Below are 15,256 nucleotides of genomic sequence, written 5' to 3'. Positions count from 1 at the left end.
GGCCAGACGGGTGAGCGGGGGTAGCGTGGGAGGCGGGGCCAGCTCTGACGCCGCTCCCCCCCCGCCCAGCGTGCCTTGGCCCTGCCTCCCACGCAACGTGGGAGGCGGGGCCAGGGCACGCTGGGCGGGGGGGCGGGGCCAGCTCTGACGCCGCTCCCCCCCCGCCCAGCGTGCCTTGGCCCTGCCTCCCATGCAACGTGGGAGGCGGGGCCAGGGCACGCTGGGCGGGGGGGGCGGGGCCAGAGCTGGCCCCGCTTCCCATTCTACCCCCGCTCGCCCGTCTGGCCTTTTGTAGCAGGCCAGACTCAGCGGAGGTTCCTCCAGGCCGCAATCGCGGCCTGGAGAAACCTCCGCTGAGTCTGGCCTGCTACAAAAGGCCAGACGGGTGAGCGGGGGTAGCGTGGGAGGCGGGGCCAGCTCTGACGCCGCTCCCCCCCCCCGCCCAGCGTGCCTTGGCCCTGCCTCCCATGCAACGTGGGAGGCGGGGCCAGGGCACGCTGGGCGGGGGGGCGGGGCCAGCTCTGACGCCGCTCCCCCCCCGCCCAGCGTGCCTTGGCCCCGCCTCCCACGCTGCGTGGGAGGCAGGGCCAAGGCACGCTTGGCCGGGGGGGGGAGCGGCGTCAGAGCTGGCCCCGCCTCCTCCCACGCTACTCCCGCTCGCCCGTCTGGCCTTTTCTAGCAGGCCAGACGGGCCAGGGCGCACTGGGCGGGAGGCGGGGCACCGTTAGGGCGGTGCCCCGCCTCCCGCCCAGCCTGACGGCGCCCCCCCGGGCCTGCGCCCGAGGCGGCGGCGTCAGGTGCCTCATTAGTGGGGCCGGCCCTGATATTAAAATATCACAAAAACGAAGGCGTTAATCTCCAATTTACTAACAGCAGTGAGCCTGATAATAGTCAAAAATTGGAAAGAAAAACATGATTTTCAGCTAGAAGATTGGTATAAAGAAGTATGGAATCTAGTGATAAATGATTGACACGTGGTATTAAGACTAAAAAGGAATATGGAAACTAAATGATTTTTGGGAAATATGGGGAAAATTTATAGTATATGGGTTTGCTGAAGGGCAGGGGAGCAAACCTGCCATGGAAACAATAATGTTTTGGAAATAATATATTAAGTGGTTTGGTCCGGGGGAAGGTAGCACCCATTTTTATCTTTCAGAGTTTATTTTGTGGATAATATGTTAAAACTAAAAATGTTGAAGCTCAACAAAACAGAGTGAAAAAATAATAGACATTTGTTATTGTTATTTTTTAATTAAATAAAAATGAAAAAAAAAACAACCAAAGCTATATGTTAGTAGAAGCATGTAAAGTGGACAGGGATTGTTGCAGATTATTTGAGGAGGGGGCAAAGAGAGAGATTTGAGATCCTGTACCCCAGGATCTGATCCCAGATTATCTGATTTAAATTGGAATTATATGAGTCTCCACTGCCAGATAATCTAGAATAAGAAGATAATTTGGGATCATATCCTGGGATGTAGGGACAGTGTGGAAGGGGCCTGAGAGATAACATGGCATTACTTTCTCTGTGGGCAAGCACTGTGATCCAGATACCGTCCACATTTTAGAACTGAATTAAAATGATTCCTGTATTTCTGATTGCTCCCAATATCTGAAGAATTGTTATTACTTATATCTGAAACAAAAAGTCAGTATGCTGTAGTGGTTCAAGAGTCGAACTACGACTCTGGAGACCAGGGCTTATTTAAATCTTGGCTTGGTCCTGGAAACCTACTTCCTCAGTCTCAGAGGAAGGCAAAGGCAAATCCCCTTTGAACAAATTTTGTCAAGAAAACCCTGTGATATAGCCACCTTAGGGTTGCCCTAAGTCAGAAAAAACTCAAAAGGCACAAAAAGCAACAACATTACAGGCAGTCCTTGAGTTTCAAACATCTGGCTTACAAATAACTCATAGTTAAGAACAAGGGTTAGACAATAGGAAAGGAGAGAAATCTACTCCTCAGAAAGGAAATTCACTCCTGGAAGAATGATCATGGGGAAAAGGTGTCTCCACTGAAGTTCTATCCCCAGTCCTTGTTTCCACAATAAGCCAAATGTTTCAAAATCCAATTATTATAGGGACAGAAAGTGAGGTCAAATCTTCTGAACAGGGCCACAGGCAGCAAAACAGAAGCAATCTTGTTCATAACTGGGGGACTGCCTGTACATATGAGAGAGCACTAATATTATATTATGTATTTATTTATTTAATATACCGCTCTTCTCCCCCAGGAGGACCCAGAGCGGTCTTACACAATGGCAAAATTAAATGCCACATATAATATAAAATGTAGTAAAAACCAACAATCGTAAAACACACTTAAAAACCAATATCATACCCAATTAAAACAGTAAAACACCGTGTGACCATTACAACAGGGCCAGTAGAAAAGTCAGAGCCAGTCCGTATTCAAATTCACATCAATCCCATGAATATATCAGGTCATATCAACCCATATCCTAGAATGGGCCAAAAACTTGGGTCCACATCCAGGTCTTCAGCTGCTTCCTAAAAGACATGAGTGAGGGGGCTTCCCTAATTTCCCTTGGCAAGGGGTTCCACAGCCGTGGAGCCGCCACCGAAAAAGCCCTGTCTCTCGTCCCCGCCAACCGCACCTGTGATAGCGGTGGGACCGAGAGCAAGGTCTCACTCGAAGATCTTAATCTGCGGGATGGCTCATAGGGGGAGATACGTTCGGATACATTATATTACATTCATTTCAGCTTGTGAAGGTGAGCAGAGTTCTTTTGTATTTTAATTCCTTATTGTTTAATTGGGTTGTGCTCACTATAATAGATTAGTGCTTTAGCAATGTGTTGTGATCTTAGTTTAGTTTACTGCAGTGTAGTTTCATTTTCATTTTAGCTATACGTATATATACGTCTCTTATTTTTGTCATGAATGTTCCTTACTTTGTAGGTGCCAAAATTAATTAAAAAATAATTTTGAAAGCTGCATACAAAACGTTTCCTGATTAATTTCTTCAGGCTAAACACACACACACACACACACACACCTACCTTTCACAGAAATAGCAAGTATATGTACATCTACATGTACAAATAATGTCCACTCCAAAGTGTATATGAATGTGTGCATATACATGCATATACATAAAATACACACACATTTATACACACTTTTGAGAGGCCAAAATTGCACATTTAAAACACATATGCATATTCTTTCTGTTATCCCTGAAAAGTGTCTGTATATACACACATTTATACACACTTTTGGTAGGCAAGAGCATTATTTGTAATATGCACTTATACATACCAAAAGCACCACTGTGTTGAATTTTCAGTTTCGAGATTTCAGTATTCCTCTCAAAGGATACCTTATCCTGTATCCTCAATAGCCCATATCTTTTCTGTAATGTGCATTCATTATTCCGAGGGATAAAAGCTGCGAATTATGCTTTCCACAAATGAAAGCAAGCAGCCACATTTTGCCTTCTCCCTACCTGATGTAGTATTGTGTATCTGTAGTTCCTAATTGTGCATTACATTAATCAAACAGCAATAATGACAATAACCTTCCCTTGCTATCTGCTCTTCCTTCCTGCCTTGGCCCTGCCCAACATCATTTTAAGTTAAAGATCCAAAGCTTATCCCCCTTGGGAGATTTCCTATTGTCTTGTTCTTTAGCTTTCTGGAAAGAATTTGATAGAAGGAACAGGAAAGAAAAATGGAACACACAGGGGTCCCCCCGCCCTTTGCATAGAGAGAAAAAACACATAAAAATTAAAGAGGGGGGAGGAGAGAAATAAAGGCCAGAGGTAAAATCATTTAATTGTGTGAGAGCTGCTCTTTCTCTGTTGGTTTCTGCCAGCTGCTGCTGCTATTGCTACCTTCCTGTTTTAAGATGAAAGCAATGATGGTAGACACGTGCAGACACACAAAAGAACCTATTTGGACTGGCATGTCAGCTCATCTTTATCAAATGTTGCACAGGTATATTTTGTTGCCATGCTTCATTACCCCAGAATGGCGTGCCTGAAATGTTTGTCTCTTCTATAAACCCAATAGCTTTCCCACCGAGTCACATTTGACAGAGCAATAGACGGGTATTCACTTGCCGGCATCCATTTGGAAAGCCTTGGCAATTATACACACACACATACGCACTCACACTTTGTATGTGTGTGTGTTTGCCTATGTTCACACACATCACACATGTGAAAGAGCATCTGTTCACAAAGATACAAAGTACAGAATACAAATAATGTGAGAAAACTAGGTTGGCGGGGGAGAGTAACCCAGTAAAGTGTGTCCTGGGGGGAGAGCTCAGCTGAAGCGGATATGTGATTTTCATCACCAACTGTATGAATCAGTACATTCACATTGTTAAGATATTATATTTTAGTAGAATTCTCTCACACCAGGTTGTAGGGTGGCAACTGAAAGACGGCATTGTTTTTTAATATCATGGAGAGAGGCGCTTGAATAATTTCAGCAGCACAGATTTGTAAGGCATGAGCTTGAATGATATGGCCAAGGGACATAGAACAGGATAGGATCATTTAGTGGTACCCATGTCTAAGTGGGCAAACTTAGGCCTTCCAGGTGCTTTGGACTTCCACTCACACAATTTCTAACAGCCAGTAGGCTGTTTGGAATTGTGGGAGTTGAAGTCCAAAATATTCGGAGGGCTGAAGTTTGCCCATGCCTGGTTTAGACAAATCTGCTGCCTTAACTGGTGGCAATTGGGAAGCTGAAAACTGGAAAATTTATTTATTTATTTATTTCCAACATTTATATCCCACCCTTCTCACCCGAAGGGACTCAGGCCAGTGTACAAAATTGGCAACAATTCGATGCCTACACATAATTAACACAGCAATGAAAATCCAATTAAAAAAATTAAAACAATATAAAAATATAAAACATATGATTAAAATCCATTCATCTAAAATCCTCATGCTGTAGCCGTAAATCAGTCCAGGTCGTCTTTATCATTTAATCTTCGAAAGCCTGGGCACATAGCCATGTTTCCAGGGATTTTCTAAAACTCAAAAGGGTTGGGGCTTGTCGTACATCTCTGGGGAGGGTGTTCGTACATCTCTGGGGAGGCCCTGTCCCTCGTCCCCACCAGCCGTGCTTGCGAGGCAGGTGGGACCAAGAGCAGGGCCTCACCAGATGACCTTAGGGATCTTCCTGGCTCATAGGAGCCAGATATTTCACTAGTTTTTTTCAGCAAGGCACAGTACAATTATAAATTTGACTTTTTTCCTATAACTTATGAAATATATGCTTGCTTCTCTGTTCTAAAACCAATTTCATGAAGAGCATTCCTCGTTTGGGTGCTCTTCCTAGAACCTCAGGAGGGTTCTCCAGGACCAGACTAGTATCCCAGTCCCTACACTAGCCAATAGGCTTGTGCAATCTGGGTAAACCTCAATCCTTTTCAGTGTCTCAAATTTTGATGGGGGTTGCGATCCATTTTGGGCACCTCCCAAACTTGGGAGGACAGAAATTCATTTTTGATCCAGGAAGCTGAAAGATTCTTTTTCTATCCGATCCATTGGTGGACTTCCCATAGGCTCCTCTTCCCATCATTTTAGGCAATGTGTTTGCCCTTATATCCTTCATTAAGACCTGGATTAAAAGCATCAAAGTTAAGATACCACTCTTTCTGTGATTTTCCCTTTTGTCTGTAAAGGAGACCAGGTTTAATGCTTCATTAAAGCTGTTTCTTCTCTAGAGGATATAGGAACTGCAGGCGCACACTCTCTCTCTCTGCAGCAGCAGGCAGTTTTCCAAGACATTTTAAGGAGGCTTCTCATTTCCCAGGGAAGGAAGGGCAGTCGACCAGGATGTATCCTACCTTGGGTTTTCTTTACAAAGCCCTCTCCTCTCTCTTGATTTGGAGGCGCTGGAGTGGTGCCTTTCCTCTCCTCATGCTTTTCCTTCTAGCAGCTCTCTCCCTCCCCACACTCCATGCGTAACCAAAAGTATGTATTTAAGCAACATCAGAGTGTGTCAAAGATGGTAAAAGTTATCAATAAGGAAGAAGAGATAAGCCAGGAAAAGACTGAAGAAGGTTGATTTGGCTTGAGTTCATAAGAGTTCATCCTCTCCTCTTCTCTCCCCACTACCGAGTTAACTGAGTGCAAACTGCCTACCCTGAACTCAGTTTGGAGCTATTAAACTTAGCTGAGAACAAAGAGGAACAAAGGAGGAAAGTGGGAGGAGGAAAGAGAAACTGGTAAAGGTATTTGAATAAGTGGGATGACAAAGGAGTAATTGGTACTATCCTTGCTAAACTGGGATGGGTAGTATGTAGCCATCTGCATGTAAAAAACTGAAAGGACTGTTACTAACTTTTAACTTTGTTCTCTTGTAGAGGACTTCTGTCTCTGATATGGGAGATAGTATAGCCATTATAGTTACTGGCCATGAATAACCTTATCCTCCATTAATTTGTCTAAGACTTTTTAAAAACTTTCAGAGTTGAGGACCATCACCATATCATGTGGTTCAATTTCCATAGCCTAAGTATGTGCAGTGGCAGCAGAGTGAAGTGTTAATAAAGCCTCTCCAACTACTGCAGTCCCACAGCTGAGTGGGGTCTCCTATGGCTGCTATTTCTATTTCTAAAATGTTTTTGCAGCTTAAAGATATACATTTCATGTCATGTATAATTGGCCGTAAAAGACCACAAAGAAAAACCTTGCACGTATATGTCAGAAAACCTTTCAAAGTCTCTGCATTGGTATTGAGAACACCCTAAGTTTTCTGTTCATTTGTCAGACATCCCAAGATGATGCAGAGCTAAAAAAATATCTCGGAAACTAATCTTAAAGCATGCAACCTTTGATTCCATGCTACAGCTCAAACCATTGACTATAAAAGCCATGTTAACATCCCAGATCTTCTCAGGCAATTTATTTATGGCAAAGCATAGTAAATTTTACTTTGGCACCATATTATATTCATGTAAACACCTTGATAAGGCACATGGAAAACTGTGGCAGTGTAAGAAGACTCAGAGCATCTTTTTTAATATGCAATTTTACAAAGATTGACCATAGGAGGGCTGTTAACCTTAGAGAAGAGAAACAGTGCATTGAAAATTGAGGGGAAAGAAAGGACAGAATTCTTCACAGTATCTTACTAGGAAGACAAGATGAATTAATGGAGATGGAAAGAACTTTAGTTTTTTTGGCTAAAGGTCTCAGGAAAGAGGGAGCAAGCTATAAATTAGTTTTTACTTTGTTAAGAATTATGCATCAAAGCAGTTTATCTGATTACAGAGATAGAACTGGCTGGAGAAAAGAAATCTATGTGGGGTGTCTTATGATGTCTTGGTTCAGGCTTGATTGCAGTAGGACCAGACCCAGACATATTGCTTCCTGAACCACAGACAAAATAGCGCCATCTTCCATTCCATATTCAGAAACACATATATTGGTGATTTGGAAATTGAAATAGGGTCTTCTACCACAGGCTGGCCTGTGTGGTATAGGCAATTTTATTGATTAAGAGGGAAGAATGGTTTAGGGAGAACTGTTTTTGTCGCCAGCATTTAATACATTAGGCAGTTGCCTTACTTTCCTTATGAAAGGGCTGGCACAAAACCTCTCATGCATCACCTGGATGCCATAGAGACTGATAACTCTGATGTCAGTGCAGCATATTATACTATACTGATCCACTATATTAGTCTGAACTTTTAAAGGGGATATCCAAGGTGCGAAGCCATATCCATGAAACTGTGATATGGTCCCTATATCTATTTATTCATAGTCTTACTGGTTCTCTTACCAGTATTAGCATGGCTAGGTAGTTTATCAGTTATCAGACTACATTATAGCCTCCTCTTCATTCATTTGACTCCCAAATGAGTCTGATTTCTGCTTTCTTGACATATTTCTTTCCCTAGCCTTAATCAGCATATCTGTTGTTTCATCTTGTGCAATGGGCCCTATTTGTGGAAACATCCCACTTGTTGAAAATAAAATAAAGAAGCCATATGTAATTAAATTTAGATTTTTGGCCATCATCCAATTTGACTGCACCAGTCATTCTAGCACCTGCTCTGGATTTGACCTTGGTCATGTCAGGTGGACATTCCCATACCTTGTTTTTAACAGAACAGGTGTTCCACACGGAATTACACTGCTACTCGTCCATTAGTACAACATTTTCTTAGGCACTAAAATTTCTGCTTTCTGCTTCATTCCTTATATTTTATCTGTCCCCTGAACCCATTATTTACATTTTAAGGGTTTAAATTTTGCAAATTTATCACTATACCACTGCAATGAAGCTTTTAACACATTGAGGGCACTACACTAGCTAGCAGAGGAGTGGTCCTGCTCCCTGTGGAATGTGGCCCTCAACGTGTGAATCAACTTACTTAAAAAAAGCATAGATGGCCAGTGGCTTCCATATCAGTGGGGAATTTAATCCACTCTAGGATTTCATTTTAAAGGAACTATCCAAGGTTTTGAATCATATTGGGGACATGGCTCAGAACTTTGGAGAAATCCACTAAAGTCCCAGAATATATTCAATAACCTACTGACACGGAAGCCCCCAGTCACCCTTGGAATCAAGCAAAAGGAAATTCAAAAACCTTCTGCTGATCTTCAGATAAAATGAACAAATCATTAGCAAACCCACCTCATCAGGAATTTGGGAGTAACTCAGGAATAAATCAATGCAAACAACACTGAGATGGGTATAAATGGATAACTCCATGCACCATAAATGTAGCAGGACAGGTTTGTCATGTTTTTGCTCAACATGATTCTCGACCATCTTAGCCAGTTAGCTATTAACTACGTTGATCTCCTCTGGTTATGTAGCTTCTTGACGAAGGGTCCTTCTTTAAAGGTTGTGGCTGAAATCACTTATAATTAAAATCAGTTTAAAAGAGGTGTTGTCATTTTTGACACAGGTAAGAGTGAAAAGATGCAAAATGGAAAAAAAGGAAGGACAAAGCCTGAAATGAGCCACATCAGTGTAGTTTTGTTCAGACTTTGCTTTATCCTAAATATTCTTCTTCTGTGCCTATGCTGTCTATTTAAGATCCATGAGTATTTTAAAAGCAACCCTGCCAAAACTGCATTGCAATTAACTGGCTATTGTTCCTGTGTCACAGTGATTCTACTGTTGGATTGGTGGAAAAATACTCAGCTATGAGTCATAGTCCTGATGCCACCAGCCAAGAGCTAAATTCTTCTTTTTAGTAGGAGTGAAAAGGGGAGGGCTATGCTGTTAATTGAGGGGGACATTCATTCTCCATACATTATAGGTATAGAATTTAGACAGACTTAGTTGTCATGGTGTATAATATAAGCCCAGCATGTTATGATCATTACCAGTTAGTATATAAAGAGCTATCACAAATTGAGTCAGAGCAATGGTACATCTACCTTTGTCTTGCCTTCTTTTTATTGACAAAAGCTCATGGAGATCTTTGCCACATATATTAAGAGGGATAGGATTTCATTGGAAATGTTTTGGGTTCAGCATTAGATGCTATAGATCCAAAAACAAATACTGTTTAAAATTTCAACACAATATGTCTTACACACTGAATCTTTATGAGTCTCTGCTGGTCCTTAACAAAATCTCTCTTCCTCTCAGGATATATCATCTATATCATTGGCAGAATGAAGCAATCACTTCAGGTGACATGAAGCTGGAGGGGGACTGTTCCCATTTCCTATACTGTTACTCCTAATCATGAAGCCATTTCTCTCTGCTGAAGGATAAACCTTTGTATGTTTGCATATTGTATATGTGGTCCCAAATATAATTATTGTCGCAGGTACAGCATAGAATGCAGTCTTACCACTAAATGTTGGTTTCTGTATGTAGAACAGGAAAAGAATGCCCTTTTATATATTGATGTGAGTAAAGAATGTCCCCGACACAAGCCTTTAATTAAATTATCCAAGGTGTTGAAATGTATTCTCAGAATAGGTTCAGCACCATAGCGGATTCATGAGACCAAACATGGAAGCTGGCCATGCTTTCAAGAGATGGAAACCTACCATCATATCTGTCTTCCTATATATGACTGATACAAGGCAATGTTGTCCATACCATTCTATTTCTGATTTCTCCTTATGTTTGTGAAACCTAGACAGTGAAGAGAAATAATAGGAAAAGACTCAACTCATTTGGACTATTGTGGTGGTGGAGAGTTCTGCAGATGGCATGGACAGCTGAAAAGACAAACAAATGGATCCATATAATGTCTGAACTCTCACTAGAAGCCAGGATGACAACACTGGGACTATCATATTTTGGACATATCATAAGAAGACATGACTCACTAGAAAAGATAATGCCTGAGAATGTAGAAGATGATAGGAAAAGAGGAAGAATGTGTTACAGATGGATAGACTCAATCAAGAATCCGCCATCCTGAGTATGTAAGATGTAAGCATGGCTGTTGATCATATGATAAGTTGGAGGTCTTTCATTCATAGAGGTATTTTAATCATAAATCAAAGGTGATGACAACAATTAACTACAATAGTATATAACTTAATGGTGATTGCTCTTTTGCATTCTGTAGTAGGTTAACAAATATTGAATGATCTCAATTATAATTTCAATCCTTTCTGATAATCTATAACTGCACCTTCCAATGTTACCTTACCCAGTTTTAAACTGTTCATTATGTAATATGAGCATCTCTTGATTCTTGCTTCTTACTTCAGTAATAATTAGATCCCCCCTTTTCCACCCCTCCTGTAACAAATGTTGCATATTAGGTAGAAGAAGAGTTCATGGAAAAAACATCACAGTGGTTGATTGTTTTGTATAGTTTTCCTTCTTAAAAAATCTCTCTAAGGCAACTTAGGTTGAGTGAACTGCAACTTAAGGAAGTGAAAGATAGGAAATGGAGTGTCTGTTATTTCATGTTGTGAGAAAAAGAAGCAACACCTTGGAGGTGAATGATAGATATTATTATAAGAGAGATGTAGCTTAGGGCAGGTGAGTGGCGTGTTAATGAGGTGCACCCTTCTGCTTTCTGACAGATGACTGTCATTGTTCAAATGCTGCCATCAGACAGATTAATAACTGGGTTGTGTTGCCCTGCAGTTGGAGCATACTGTCTTCATTCTTCTGCTGACTTCTCTAATATGCTGACCTGGAAATGACCTAGAGGAGGTGGAGCTCAGTTTAATGCATCATCAGTCTGGAACAACACAGAAGATTCAAAGCAAAAGAACTGGTTTATTAAATCGTCATCATCATCATCATCATCATGTGCTTGACATTCACTCTGTTATAGAGAGCTGTAGTTTTTAGTATACTGGAAGGTTTTTTTTTAAACATTGTTTCAGTTAAACTTTGTGAGAAACACATGCAGGAATCCCCCAGCCTGCACCAAGGGCTATATATTGAAAAGGTTCAAATTAACTTGAATGTAATCTGTTGGAACCCTCTTAATAATGACAGAATTGTTCTTTATGTGAGCATTAATATGACAGATTACTAGTGGTATAAGTGTGAGATAAACACCAAGGGATACACTAATTCCATCCTCAGCTTTTAAAGCAAAAGATCATGATCTGTTGAGTAAACAAGAAGATGTCTTACACATGGAAGCTCCCATGAACTCAGATATTATTTCTGAACACAGGATGTGTGTATATATTCAAGAAACAATAACTCACACATGAGTTGTATCTGCAGTGCATTCCAGCTCCTGGCAATTATTTTCAAACATAGAAAGGTGTTGACTGCTAAAACAGTTATCTCCCAAATATGCTATAACGAGTTTTTGGTGACTACAGATTCCCCAAAATGTAAGGTTGAATGAATCAACCTAATATTATGGAAGAAAGACAGTCCCATTTCACCAAACTATAATTCTTCTTCACATTTTTTTTAAAAAGTGTCCAAAGTGTTGAGTCTGTTTTGAAGATAGGGTTCAATACGTTGAAAGCACCTTAAACTAAACTTTGAGCAGATTCACCACCCCACTGTCATTGAAGCAATATGCCATATATCAGTCTCCATCTGCTCACCCATAGAAAACTATGATGGACTGTGTTATTGTTCTTGCTTCAGTAGTACACATTGAGTAGTATCTTCTTATATTTGTAATGGAGTGTATGGATCATGAGAAATGGATCCAGAGAAGCAGCGTCAGCAAAAACAACAGATACTCTCCTCTAGAACAGAGAAAGATCATTCCTACTCAGAATTTCACAGATGACTACTATACTTTACCTTTGTCCATCAAGATTTGACTTGATCAGGGAAGGAAAGTTCATCTAGGTCCAGGAGATTGCAAATGTCGCCTTTAAGTGGCAGTAGTCCCACTTCTTTAAATGAAGTCATAATTTGACTTCTGCTGTAGCGGGCCTGAGTATTTCTACCCTAAAGGAAAAAATGGTCATTGGCCAACTTTCAATCACTATTGGATAAAACTATCTAGCTCCATTTCAATTATATTTCAGCCTGATTTCATGAAAGAAATCGCCATCATTTATTTTTGGGATTACCTTGATCTGGAGCATGACTCAGCAAAGTCAAATCCTGGTGCTGGTTCTGGCCTCCAAGGCTGCTGTTGCGAAGCCAAGACTCAACTTCCAGACAGGAGGTTAATCAAAACAGCAAGCAGTCCAAGTTCAAACCAAATAATCCACCTGAAGAGACCCAAATTGAAGGGAATAACACAAGGTGAGTCAATAGTCCATTTTGAGATCCAAAAACCACTTCCACAGATAACAAAGTACAATGTCAATCCAAATGCCAAAGTCCAAGTAATAATCTGAAGTTCACGAATTCCAAGATCACCAACAGTCCAAGTCCACAGCTCCAAACACCAGTGTTGCTGCCAAAAACAAGATTAAACTGATGAGAACCTTTTATGCTAAGTTCTCAGGTGTTGCCTATTGATAGCTCATTTTTCAGTTAATCAGGTGGACCTGCAAACTTTTCCCTATGCAAGTCTAAAAGAGGTGGAATACTTAACCCTTTCTCTGCCTGCCCAAATGTATTGCTTGTTCTTGCTTTGCAGGCTCAGAAGTAGTAGTTTCCTCCAAAGGTTCTTTTGCCAAGCTCAAGTGAGGAAACTTCTAGGCACTGCTGGATGCCAATTCAGATGCTGGCTCCTCCAACAGCTCCTCCTCCTCACCTTTGCTATCAGAACGGTCTACGACAGTTTCTTTGGTGGCTTTCAGACTAACATTTTTAAAACAAATCTGGAGAACTTGGATACCTTGAAGGCTGTGATGTTCAGTTTTCATTAAGAGTTTGAACAAAAGAAAAAAGAAGAAGGAGCATCAAGGTTAAGGCCTGAAGCTTTATCATAGGGGTGGGCCACCTATTCTCTAGCGAGGTTTTTTTTTTCCTTGGGAGTAATTTTACAAGGACCTATGCTGGTAGTGGGTATGACGATAATGAAACATTGCTGAGGACATCTCCCATTTCGAAATCTTTTATTCACCCCATTTCTTTCTCTCTCTTTGCAGTAGGCTGCCAAGAAAATATTTTTTCTAGGTATGTGACTGCAATGAACCTTTCCCACAATTCATTCTTGCTTAAGAAATAATTTCTACAGAGGGCTTTGGAGGAAAGGGTTAAAGTCACATGGGACCCTAGAATCGCTGTTTGTCCACCTCTGCTTTAGGAGGAAATCTTGGTAATTACTGCACTTAGAATGGCAAACTTTCACACATTTACATCTGTAAAACAGTAATTAAAAAAAACAGCTTACCTTTGGTAGGTAAAAGACCTAAGGAGACTGAACTATATTCTATGAAAAGCTATTGTAAAAGATGGGAGGGGAAACTTTTTCCTGTGTAGTTTGTCTTTTAGGATTTGTGAATATTCTCATATTTCTAAATTTAACTCTTCCTAAAATGAGTAGCAGGAGTTTTGCTTGACCATCTGCAAGGTGGGGAGGGGTGTTAATGCTTGGATCTGCTTTGGAAATACAAAGAAATTAAAACATTGCGTTAAAAGCACTCTTGTACTGAGGAGAAAACCAGGGGCTATCAAAATATACACTAACTGAAGTATACTTAGGTCTTGTGATCCTAGGATACTTATCCAAAGAGAATGGGATATCCTCAAATATAAATATTAAATAAAAATGGATGAATATTTATTGAATATTCATTGACCCATTGAGCTGTAAATTAAGATAGGATGAGGCTCTAAAATTATACTGAGTTTAAGAATCCCTACAGCATTGCAAAAAAAGTGTGCACTAATCCGACAGTTAACAAAGCATTTGACAGTCAACCCTCTTTCAACAGTCTTTTTACATGTGGCCGGGTTCTTTCCCACCTCATCTTCTGTCACAATTGACATTTTTAGCAACATTAACACCAGCAGATGGTGAAGAAAAATAGGAGAAATATAGATCTTTGAAGTTAGGTTACAGTAGTGTGACTGAAGTAAAACTTGAGCTGGGAAATAATGGGATTGTCTTGAACCTGCTCTAGATTCAAAATGTGTTTGTTTACTTATTATGGGCTTATCTGACCTAAACATTTTATTTCATATATGCATATTGTTAGTTCTGAATAAAATGTATGATGAAAATCTTCTTTTTAATTGTATTTATTGAATCTATAACCTGTTCTTCTCCCAACTCTTTCCATTTTGTTTGTGCCTCTGGCTCCAAAGCTTCTGTTAAATGTTCAGGTAGACATCGATTTTTGTATAGCTGGATCTAGCACTTATTTCAAGTGCACGTATTATCTCAGGACACCTCCAGACTAGACTTAAACCTGCTTCAGAGCGGGCTAAAGAAATTGAGTTTAGGTCCCCCTTCTAAAAAAAACAAAACAGGCTTTGCCTGTTGCGTGTCCCCATGCTGTCCCAGTAACTTCCTCCCCACTTTCTGGTGCATCATTGGCACATGCCAGGAGTAAGTTTCCCTTTCTTTTCAGGGATTTGGGGGGTTGCTCTCCTCAGTTCTTTGGGCTCATCAAGCCCAAGGAACCAAGATGGGCTGTGGAGACAGACTCTTGGGACTGCAGAAGCCACCTACCTTAGAGACCTCTATGAACCCACACATTCTCTTCACTCGTCGGGGGAGGCCCTTCTCTCGCTCCCACCACCCTCACAGTCATGGTTGGTGGGGACGAGAGAGAGGGCCTTCTCCGTCGTGGCCCCCCGGCTTTGGAATTCTCTACCTAGAGAGATCAGGCAGGCCCCTACCCTCCTCTCCTTCCGGAAGAGCTTAAAAACCTGGCTCTTCCAAAAGGCCTTCGATGTTTAGTTGTTGCTGGATTGATCTATCTGTCCATTCCATAATAGT

The 15,256-nt window shown here is 41.1% G+C and overlaps 2 long non-coding RNA genes across 4 annotated transcripts in view; one reads left to right on the top strand and one right to left on the bottom strand.

Moving 5' to 3' along the window:
- Positions 1–13,009, bottom strand: part of LOC103278555 (uncharacterized) — a 32,118-nt gene extending 19,109 nt beyond the window's left edge. Inside the window, exons 1-2 of one of the 3 annotated variants that reach the window (XR_506142.3) lie at positions 12,486–13,009; positions 12,211–12,360 (exon numbers count right to left, since the gene is read on the bottom strand). This is a non-coding gene — a long non-coding RNA (uncharacterized LOC103278555). Of the gene's footprint in view, positions 1–12,210 lie in introns of all 3 variants that reach the window. The other 2 variants (XR_001730190.2, XR_506141.3) reach the window with 2 other exon arrangements.
- LOC134298946 (uncharacterized) overlaps positions 1–15,256 on the top strand; it is a 125,190-nt gene that overhangs the window by 27,185 nt on the left and 82,749 nt on the right. The gene's annotated exons all lie outside the window — the stretch shown is intronic.

The sequence above is a fragment of the Anolis carolinensis genome, chromosome 4, assembly GCF_035594765.1.
Source record: "Anolis carolinensis isolate JA03-04 chromosome 4, rAnoCar3.1.pri, whole genome shotgun sequence".
In the NCBI taxonomy this organism is placed as follows: domain Eukaryota; kingdom Metazoa; phylum Chordata; class Lepidosauria; order Squamata; family Dactyloidae; genus Anolis; species Anolis carolinensis.
Note: the sequence above shows the minus strand (reverse complement) of the source record. Positions and strands in the feature narration are given on the sequence as shown.